Raw genomic sequence first — 12,144 nt, 5'->3', positions numbered from 1 at the left:
AGAGAGGATCTGCTACCAGTCAGGAGGCAAAAAACCCTTCTGCTCTGCCAGCAGGACTGTCAAACTTATGGGAAGGGATTCAACAGCTCACTCCTGCATGAAAGAGTGTGGTTGTTCTGTGCAGCCCCTTGTTTTAGCGGTGTGCTGAGACATCTCTCCTGCTGCACAGCCCCGCTGGCCAGGCTAAGCCCTGATCCCCCACCAGCACAGCGGACACGTGGCTGGTCCAGGGCTGGGGAGAAGTCCCTGCTGCCATTGCCTAAAACAGCCTGCTGGGACCCTCCTCTCAAGGGAGCCAAGCTGATGGTTGCCACTCCAGGCCTTTTCTGCCATGGGATGTGATGCAAGAAGAGAAGAAGTAAAACCAGTTTGTGCCATACTCCTTCTACCTAATCTCTTTTTGTCTCTTATTCTAGTTTCTCTCTTTCCTGCTTTTCTTTGTTTCCACCTTATTTTATTTTAGGTGTTTTCTCCTTTGTCTTCTGTCACAACGTTCATCTACCGCCATTCAAATGTAAGAGGTGTGTATGCTTGCTTAAGGGTATAAACAGGCATTACCCTGATGTGTGCAGCATATAAATTGTTATACTAATAGCCATTAGTAGAACAGAGGCTTTCAGCTTATGCTCTTCAGGGAGCTTTTTCTTTACCCCTTTTCCCACATTTTTAAGTCTTTTATCATTTTCCAGTTCCTCCCTGTAGAGTCTTAACACATCCCACGGAGAAGGATACATGTAAATCCTTTGCTGACAGCCTTAAGACAGTGCTGACACCTGTGGCTGAACCAGGAGGGATGGTAAAGAGGCATAGGTACAGTTTCACAGCCCTGCAGAAATGTTAATTTCTATTGATGATCTATAAAAGGAGGAAAAGGTAGGTCTGACTTTCAGTGCTCAAAGAAGATACCTAGGTAAAAGCATTTTAGAGCTGAAACTTTGTTTATCAACTGAGTTCTTCACCCTGAAATTCATAGGAAAATCGAATTGTCTCCTCCAACGTTGGGAATTGGATTTTTTAAAGGAAAAAGTAAATGGTATAACTTTTTTCTCTGATATTCACCAATCAGTTCTTAATTGTTATCTGCCTGACAGTGTTGTCTGGTACATGAATTTCTCTGGAAAGAAAAAGAAAAATCTTCCTTCTTCCTCTTGTAAAGAAGCATTATCTAAATGCTTCTTGGCAGCTGATGATAAGAGCACAGCCTGTAATACATTTCTCCAATTAATTTCAGGCAAAAAGCCAGCTGTTACTGCTACTCAGCCAAACCTATAGGAGTGCTTAGATTTTGGCTATCATTTTTTTTTTGACCACTACAGAGGTGGAAGGAGTCAGCATTAAGTCTTGCTATAAGCATTTGATCAAGTATGAGGTAAAAAAGAGACAAGTGCCTCCATGCTCATTCTTCTGAAGGTAAGTTTTATGTCGTTTTAGTGAATTCTTCAGACTTCTATTGGGTCTTAAGAATTTGTCTTGAGAAATGTATCTTTACATATTCATTTGAATCGAAATTGTTAAAATGTTTGGGGGTTTTTATTTTTGTAGTTTTTAGCCAGTATTATCTCTGTTATATTTACACCATAAAGATGTCTTGTAAGAAGCCTTCTGCAAACAGAATTCTGGTGGTTTTTTTCAACCATGTTGTTTATACAGCTAATGCTTTACATCTTAAGGGTAGGAACCTTTTAACTGAAAACAAAATGTAACTTGCTTTATTTCAAACTAAAACACAGAAAAGTTACCGAGTTCAAGAATGGGAATATTATGGAAAAACTTCATTCATGCATGTATCTTAAAATATCCATGGGCTGCTATGGAGGGAGGAAAGTGTTTGTATGAAAATTTGTCTTTTTAATAAGAAACTGAGCACTGAATGAAGAAAAAGAACTGAATAAGCAAAGAGTGGCATATAAAGCATATAAACTGTACATCAAAACAACATGCTTTTATCACTAGCAAGCTCTTCATGTTGGTGGGTTGGTTTGAACGGTAATGTGAGAAAATCTGTTGCAGCACTTGTAGCTTCAGCTTTAGGCAGGATAACTTCTTGTAAGAAACTTTAGAGAATGTATCTCTATGGGGCCACCTGCACACCAAGTTTCCTTTCCATCTCTTACCTGAGGAACAGTTAAAAGGAGATGGTTGCAGCTATAGCCAAATCTTCATCTCTGTCCTTAAACAGAGTGTCTGCCTTATTCAGCACAATTTGCACTACCAAGCAGGTACAGCTTTAGACCTTTCTGAGAAGCGGAGTCTGAGGACCCGCTGGGGATCCCAAAACGAAGTCACAGCTTTAGTTAAAGTGATGGGCTTCTTTTAAGGATCACAGTCTTCAGTGACTTGGGCACAGACCTTGGGCTCGAGGCAGTTCTGTCGCCTAATTGCTGGACAGCTATCGGCAAGCTACATCATCTGTCCATGCTTCCATGTTTGTAAAATGGACACAACAATACCAAGATATCCATGAGATTTCTGCTGCTGTTTCTGGGCCCCCTCCTGATTCATGTGTTTGCTGAGCGTGCAAAGCGTTACTTGCAAGTTCAGCTGAGTGAATTACCCAGGATCTGTTCAGAAAATTATGACAGATGCTAGAATTAATTTTCAGTTTGAACTGTGAAACACATTCCCAATCCTTGCAATCATTAGAAAACAACTCTACGTTTTCCTATAAACAAAGTCAACAACTTCATTTTCTTAATGATCAGTCTAGATTTTATTTTCTCTTCATATCTTCTTGTTATCTTTCTCTCATCACATAGGTTCTTCTCTTTTAGAGACTGAATGATAGACCCAGTAGGCAGGGTGTTAAAACTGTGAGTATATTCACTGACATGCACCTAATTTCTGAGGTAATATAGTATATCCCATATAATGGGATTAAGATTCTCCTCAAACCACCAAAAAATCCACAGAAAATCCTGACTGGTGCTTTTTCCTGCAGCTGACAGCATCTACAGGAGCAATGAAGTTGCTGTTTTGGGCTGAGAGTAAGAACTGCATGTTTCCCAGTAGTATAGTTATTGTAGACATATTCTGTACTCTTTCTGGCCATTTCTGCTGTCTGATGGGATTTTTTTTATTTTTTAAGATAATAAGCTACTCTTTCAACTGTAGTCCTGTCTGTCCCAAAAATGTAGGACTTTTCTGGGAATTCTGCCTCAGCCTTTGAAATGCAGAATATGATGTAAAGGCCAACATGATCCTCTAATTGATTTATGACTCTCTCTGTCTCCATAAAATGAGTGCTATCTCTGTACAGGATACCATAAAATTTAATAATATTCATCCAGCATTCTGAGAATGCTTTATATCATAAAAAAAACTGCTTATGCAAAATAACCTTAACTTACTCTACGCAGCACTCTGCAGGAGCTCTGATGAAGCAGTATGTTCAGCAGTATTTCTCTAAGTGGGTTTGAAATAATGACCAGAAGGTAAAATAAAGGTTAAAAACTAAAGACAAACTTACAGAGATTTATCACTTCATTTCCTATGGGTTTCTGTACCAGAGAGATGATTCACTTGACAAAAGGCCCACAAAAGAAAAAAAGGATATTTTCTTTTTCTCTCCCTGTATGTGTAAGACACACTTCTGAGCAGTAATAACAGAAGCCCAGAGCTTCATGTTGCTCCATAATTTGACTTTTTCCCTGTGTCTTTTGAGTGCCTCTGCTGAGGTGTGATTCCTCTTCTGTCTTGATCTGCAACTCAGTTTAAAACGTTAAATTTTTCTGTATGCAAGCATTTCAGTACCTGGATCATCACAAGTACTGGTACATCACACATATAGCAGAACTGAGAAACTGGATCAAATATTATATCACAGGATTTGAAACCAGTGAAAGAGCTTGCTCTGTGCTGAACTTTCAAGCAAAGGAAAGTGTACTTATTGAACACATTCCTTTATACTAAAACTGTTTTGTTTGTTGCTTTGCATTTCTGAAACAGTGATGTGCTTTTGAGTTTCAGTTCTTAAGTTTCAAGTTGTGTGGCTTTCAGTCCTAAGGCCCCAGTTTGGTAATGGGAGTAGGATCAGAACTTGGTGGGCACCTGGTTCCTTCAAAATCTAATGTAACTTTTCATTTCCAGCATATGGAGGGCCAATAACAAGGCTATTACAGGGCACTTAGCTGTAACAATCACCTTCTCTGAGGAGATTGTGTTATGGAAAGAAAGCAGTTCTGATTTCAAGAACCTCTGCAAGATTCTTATTCACAAAAGCTTTTGTACCAGGTGACTCAGTTTCCAGAAAATAACATTTCTAGCTTGCCTTCAACAGCTTGTGGGGGGAAAAGGCAACTATCCTTATTTAATCTCATTCTAGATACTGCTTTGGACAGTGGAAAAAACATTCCTATATTTCTATCCTAGACATGACTTTTGGCAGGACAACAATTTTAATGCGTACTATCTTCTACTTATATTTCACCAAGCTAGGTTTGTATTTGTCTCCTGCACCAAAAAACCCCTCCACACCCAACCAGGAAAACCAATAATACCCATGTCCTTAGGCTCTTCCAGCATTGCAGTTTCCTAGACACTGCTACTAAATATGGCAACTTTACTATATATTTTTCCTGACAGGTAGAAACAACAAAATAAAATCCACTTTCCCTTCTTGACTGACTAGAACCTTGAGAGACATGTTGTAAAAACACTCCATATGGGAGGTTCCCTTGTAGGACATCAATTTTGATCGACCTTGTCTTAACATTAGGATAGAATGATTTGATAATTGGAGGAAAACAGGTTCAGAGCAATTTCTCTGACTTGCACCTGCAGTTAAATTAGCTCATTTAGACACAAAATCCACCCACATGTGTGACTCAGTAAATGATCAGTGCATAGCCCTCCTTGGGGTATTGAAACCTGGATCATAAATTCAGGGGATCCCCCACTGTCTGATAACTGAAGTGGAGGGAGCTCTGTAGGCTAGTGAGCTGGAGCATATTCAGTCTCTGTTTAAGTTACTACTGTGACTGTTCTACAGACAAAATGAATTAAAAAGGAAGTTTTCCCATTCAATTTTTAAAGCAATCTTACTGGGGGTTTTTTGTGTTGCAGTTTGGGTTTTGGTTTTTGGTGGGTTTTTTTTTAAACAAAAGATATTTTCTGGACCTCACGTAGCTTCTTATCTTGCTTGCACTATCTTCCTTCCTCCAAATATGTTCACATTATTTATTACTTCATGATCTGACTTCGTGAAATAATCTCAAATGATGTCTTCGTTATAATCTTGTTAACCCACTCAGGCAGGATAAATCACCCTCTTTTGGACTGTGGAGTTTTCAGCTGGTTCTGATGTCTTTGTTCTGTCTAATTCAGTATTTTAATAATGATGCAGTCAATGTGGGGGGAGGAGAAAATTGCGAGCTGCCTAATCTTCTTTAGGTCTGTTCTGTTCAATCTTGGGTTGGGGAAGAAGTCTCATGAAGCAGTAATACTGTGTTGCTCCCATGTCTGTGTTTGAAGGCTGTTGGAATTCTTCCTTCTGCAGTACTGGAATTTCACACCTTTCAGATAAAATTGTATTTCTTTTAGAGGAACACTTCTTTCTGTAACAGTAATTTAGATGGAAAATATGACAAAGAAACAGTAACATCTTCTTATGCTTTCAAACTAAATGAAACAACTGTTCTACTCACTGCTTCATTATACCTATCATTTGGGATGTATACACAGGGTTATAATGGATCTAGTTTTTCCCAAAATTACATATCTTTCAGGAGAATTTTCAAAACAAATGACAAGATTACATCTATTCTCAATTATTTTCAAGCATCAGACAGATCTGCCAGTGTGGATGCTACACCACATGGATAGTATCTCTTACTGAAACACAACTTAATGCATACCCCAGCCATTTCTGCGGAACACAAGCACTGGCTGTGTAGCTCATGCTCATTCAGTCTAACATGCTTATTGTATCTGAAATGCATAGGAAGGGGGAGTTTCCTGACATTAATTCATCTTTGAGGGACATGATAGCTAAATTAGATTGCCATTAGCTTCTGAACAAAACAATGCAGCTAAGAGTAACCCTTAGTAAATGGCTTTGCCTTTTCCTTTGATTTAATATACCAAACATAAAAAATCAGCTCCTTTCTGACAAATGTTGGATGGACTTAATGTACAAGTATGATACAGGTGATCTGTGCATAGTTAGGAAGTCTGACACCCACCCAAAATGTGCATAGGCTTTTCTTGCAAAGCATTCATTAGGCAACAGGTATTTACTGGCTGTATTGGAACAACTGCTCTGCACTGCTGCACACCTATCAATTTCTTTTCCCTTCTGTACATAGCACGGAAACTTGGTTTGACAGGAGTTTGGTCACCTCTTTAGCTGAAGGTGCAACAGATGTGGCTAACGGGGAAAGAGGAAAGAACTATATGACTTCCTTCTTTCTCTGTTTCCCCTTAGAAAAATACCAATATTCTGCTCCCAGAACCACACAAAGTTTATAAAGGGAAAATGTGCATGTATTACTTTAATCTGTCTATGCTAATCTCAAGGGGCAAAAGATTTTTACACTTCTGAATGCTCCTTGTAGTCTTCATGAGGTCTTCAATTTTTTTGGTTCACTGGTTAAAAGACCAGAGAGTGCAGAAAGGAAGTATTTTAGGTGGGAGGATAGCTTAAATTAATCTATGTAATTTCTGTTTACACAGAGAGAAATAAGAGTCTGTCAGATGCTTGAACCCAGCTACCTTTTATCCTGTAATACAATGATTCAGGGACATAGCTATGCCCCTTGAGGTCACCTTCGGAACATGAGACTTCCTTGGAGACTGAAATAAATTGGAACAAATGAGAGCTAAACTCCAGGTGTCTCCATTACTGCAGTCCTGTGAAATGTAAACCACAAATCTGTTTCCCCTCCCAATGTTGCAAACCTGATGGAGAGCGCCATCAAATCTAAGGTAATAAAAATAAATCCCTTTACAAAATTGAAAAATGTTTTTTTTAAATAAATGAAGAGAGGGAAGGGAGTTTACTGGAAGCTTAGGTGTCAATCACAGGTTTATTCTAATTCATCATTTTTCTCATCCAGAGGTGGAATTCATCCCATTTAGTTTCTCAAATGCTGACATCCATTCAAAATCAAAACCTCAGATTCTTCGCGAATTTGCACACAAGTCCTACTTCAGTGAGCTTGTAAAGCCATGAATGTCAGGACAGAACTTTATTCAATATGGTTTCCTCCTTAACATACTATATAGCTATGTGTCATGTTATCATGAACACTTATATATGCTACTGTTCCTCACAAATAACACGCATACCATATTTTCAATAATTTCTGTGATAAGTCTTTTAAGCAGTGAGATTTCTCAAGGCATTTATGATTTTATTTTTTTTTTTTTAACAACATTCCTGCAAACGTCAGTGGCTGTTAACATCTGAATCAGGCTGTTCCCAGTTCATGTGACTGGAAATGGTGCCCAGAGCAAAAAAGCCAGACACTCTGACTCTCGTATGAGTATAGTCTGTGTGGAAATATTACTACAGAACACAAGCAGAAGTTGCTGAATCCACATCAGAATATGTTTTGGCAGGAAATAAGGTAAGGGTGCACTATGACCATTTTATTATTATTACTTTTATTAAAGGTATGTTTTAGAAATGGTCTAGAACTGAGGAAAAACAGGATGAGTTGCTAAATAAGGATTCTGGCTGGATGCAAGGCTAACTGGCTCACAGATTGCTGGCAGTATCTGGAACTCTCCTGGGATTATATTGGAATTATCTTGCAGGAAAGAAGGTTGTATTTGGGGTTTTAGCTTATAGCCATCCCAGGGAGCAGTTCTGAATGGTCTTAACTTCTTAAGAGGTTTTCTAACCTCTAAGTAGAAGGAAGGCCATGCAGCAACTAGCTGTGCATAAGGGTAAACGGCATTTATAGCAATGAAGAACAGAAGAGATGAATTGAACTCTGTGCACATGTGAATGAGACTGATTTGGAGTGTTGCATGGGTGGCATCAAAGACAGAAAAGTGTGCCAGTCAGAGATGGCTGGACTAGGAGCAGCTACAGACATACACTTGCATTTTATCTCCAAAGGTGTTAGCGTAGCTAAATATATTTCAGACATAGCACACTGACATATGCACATACTTTCAGAGAAATTGGAAGGTCTAAAAACATAGCAGAAAATATGTAACTGAATCTCTAACTGACTATGGAGCTCCCAGTCCAGAAGAGAAAAGCTTTTTTGTTGTAAAAAGTTGATCATGTTTACGGGCTCAGATGAGAACTCTAAACTTCATCTGTCATTTAGGAATAAGTCTTTTTTTAAGACCAAACACTGGACTGCATATGGCAGGTAATTAGGGTGCATTGCAATGTTAAGATACTACTTTATTGAAAGAAAAGAACAGCGAACAGTAATTAGATCCTTCTCCCCAACCTCCAGCTACCTTCACTTATTGTTACCCAATGCTGCTTGCATGATCCCAGCTACGTGGAAGAAACATCTGTGGCTGATATCCCCCTCTCTCTCCTCCATGTTGGCTTTGAGTCCTAATGCTATGGGAAAATCTCTCAAAGCAAGCTGTAGCTACAGAATATGACAGCTGTAGTCCTTTGTACGTTGTTTCCCTTCTCTTTCTTCCGTAGCCTGCTTACAGCATGTGCTTATGTGGGGGAGAGGAACAGGACAGAGAAGTAGCTATGCCATACCTCCATCATAGTCGCAGGAGGTTTGCTGCTTTGGCAGCACAACATGTGTGTTCCTGTGTAACTACAGGGCAGGGTCATCAGTCTGCCCACATAACACTTGACTAACTTATATTCGTGGGACCCAGGGTACCTACTTGAATGGATGGATTAGTTTTTTCCTTTTCTTTCATCACAAGAGTTCTTTTCTTTCCTGTGTGCCCTCAAGAGGGGGACATGATAGGGGTGTACTAAAAAAAAAAAAAAAAGGTGATCAACTAATTTGGCAAAGGAGGCTTATATCATATTTCTAAAATAGCCTCGGTGTAGCATCAAACAATTTGTACTCACCCTGTCTATGTTGGATGTAGACTTTGATTTAAACACAAACACTCCAAGAAAAACATAAGTGCGTTAAATAAATAAGTAGCAGATAATGAGGTGTTACAGCAGCTCACGTTCAGTCTTCCAAGATCTGCAACTGACCTCCCTGAGCTTGCATCCTTATCATTTCTAATTGATACAAAGTCATGAGTTGTCTAGAGATGTCGAGGCGGGGGGGGGTAATGTTATGAAAGACAAGAAGCTATACACTTAGTGTTTAAAAATAATCAACCAAGTAGGTGGCTTAGTACATCAGACGCATTTTATCTGGATTGGGTTGATAAATGAGGTAACACTATAAACCCAGTTTCTGTGAATATATCTTCTATTGACAGAAACAGTCTGAAATACATGCAAAAGCCACAAACTGTTGAGATAATTAATACCACATAGTTCAGTTACATTTGTGTGTCTGTAGAAACCAGTTGTGCTTAAGAATGTAGAAGAATTCAGAAGCATCTTTTATTTGAGGTTTTACTAAGAAATTGTTTTAACAGAAGAAAATGACGTTGAATGTACTTTCATGTAGTTAGACAAATGGTTCTGTAACAGAAAAACCGAGATGTGCTAGGTAAAAAAGACATTTAAGTAGTGAATAAATTATTTTAGATAGCTCTGACATAGCCTTGTAATTGCTTCCAGTTATTGAAATTCTTGGTGTCTACATAATGTCTGTAATGTATCTCAGTCTTAGTCATCAGATGACAACAACTCAAAAATACCCCAAAACCCAGCAGTTTTCAAAGTTCATCATACTGAACATATACAATGATTTTTTCAGTTTGCATGTATATACCCCCCAACCTGGATCAAACTTTTTTTGCATTTTACGGCATAAGAAGATGGTTCTTTGTTCCAGCTGAAGTCAACAAATGTTTATACATTCAAAATTGTAATCCTTATGGATGTTAAATTCCCTATGATGATGTCTTCACACCTGAACATAAGAAAACTCAGTTTCATTCTGTTGTATTAATTTCTCTCCAATACTTTAATCATTACATTCTGATCTGGAGGTTTCTCTGCTTCATGCAACAGCCTGGGCCTTTACTACCTTTCCATTGGAACTTTATGATTATTTCTTCAATGTTCTACCCTGTAGCACAGCAGTTTACATACACCTTTTTAATGGAGAGTTTAAAGTTATGTTCTCTAAAGCTGCCTTTACATATACTCATTATAAATATTTCAAGGCTCTCCTCACTGCACTTATTTTCGTAATAGAACCAGAAGAGAATGTGGAATGAAACATAATCTACAAATAACAAGAATAGTTCACAGTAGACACTATAATTAAAAGAATTTTTAAGTAACAACATTTTATCTCTTTGAAATATAAGCTATGCTACATGTTAATATTTACGTATGGAATAGTTTTCTAGGCCATGCACAAGGTATTTCTGTCTTTTCTCTGTACGCCTTCCTCAGAAATCAGCAGGCAGGATCTATTCATTTCAAGCTACACCAACTGGAGTATCAAGGGTTCTAGGACACAGCTGGAGCAGACCCTAATTGAGGGAACAAGGCAGTTGTGTCAAGGTACATGTACACTTATAAATAAAGAAGACTTTTGTGTGGGTTTTGCCTGAAGGTCTCTGAAATCTTCCACACAGTTAGGGCTTTATTTGGCAACAAAAGCAGCCTTATTAATAAATTATTTGGGCTGATGCCAGTTTAAGGAACTGTAACTGTGCTGAGGACTATAGGAGCTGAATTTGAAATATATCTTTAAAAAAACACTATATATATGTGTTTTACATACATCTTTTTAATGAAGAGTTTAAAGTTATGTTCTCTAAAGCTGCCTTTACATATACTCGTTGATGACTTCTATTTTCAGAAAAATCTTAGATCCTGCATACTTCTAAACAGATGCTTATTCACAGCTGTTTCCAATTGACTTATTCCTGCCTGTATGGACAACCTTAAGAACTGTGGTTTAGTGCAAAGCTATCTGACTTCCTCTCTGGGACACAGCTGGACTTTCACATCAGAGGGAAAAATGTCACACACAGTTTCACACAGAAACATTGGACTGCTTAGAACCCTGTTACGGCACTTGAGATATTTTAAATTAGTATTGAGTTAGAGGGGACAGAAGAAGCTTATTTGTGTCTAATCATATATTGACATCATGCTACAAAAAAACCCAATAGCATCATGAATAGTCCGTAATGGGAATGAATAACAGTAAATTCACTGGAGTGGAAGAGAAAAAAAGCAGGATGAACTATCCATATATATTCTGTCAAACTCTTTCTTCCTTGTTTCTTAGACTGATGTAAGATACTTATCTGACAAGATGGAAATAACTATATTTTCTAATATATCACATTACTGATTCATCTGTAATCTTTCTAAGCCCAGATAAAAACAAAACAAAACAAAAAAACCCAAACAAACAAAAAATCAAACAACAACAAAACAAACAAAAACAAACCCACCAACCAAACCCCTCAAAACCCCAAACCTTGTCTTCTGCTATGCTTACAGAGTGCTTAGTGCCCAGTGAGCCCTTGATCTAGATTAGGGTTTAATGTCAATATGGATCCTGTGACAAGAGTTGCCTTTTCTTTTGAGTACTCGCATCTGGCTAGAGTATCTTACCATAAAAGCGGCAATGGTAATAGTAAGGGTTGAAAATAAAGCTTAGCACGTCAGTATGAGTAATTACGTGTTCCTGCAATAGGGCAGGAAAAGTCCAGCACTTTAGTACCTGTGAGGCAGCAAAGGTCCTCTTTGCTCTTTCAGTGCTTGAGAATTCACATATTTGGATGAAATGAAAACATGAGGCTAAGGTCTAGGCCCACAGCTGAGCCACCCAGGAACCAGAGATTTCAAGGCAATGCTCCCTTATGATGTATTGCAGAAAAGATTGATCTTCCATCTGTCTTCAGTTTTTCTTCTCAAATTCTTCCTTTACCTTGCTTCACTTCCTTATAACACTACTTTGTAATTGAGCTTTTCATGTCGTATTCATCCCATGTCAGTGACACATATGCTCTGCACTCTCTTAAGCCTTTCTGTAGCTTGTCCACACTTTCAAAGCAAAGGGCAATAGATTTAGTACTCTTTGCTTTCCCACTTTTACATATATTTGTGTG

The sequence above is a fragment of the Strix aluco genome, chromosome 3 (genome assembly GCF_031877795.1).
Source record: "Strix aluco isolate bStrAlu1 chromosome 3, bStrAlu1.hap1, whole genome shotgun sequence".
Lineage (NCBI taxonomy): Eukaryota > Metazoa > Chordata > Aves > Strigiformes > Strigidae > Strix > Strix aluco.
The sequence above is the reverse complement of the archived record's forward strand: the minus strand, read 5'-3'. Positions refer to the sequence as shown.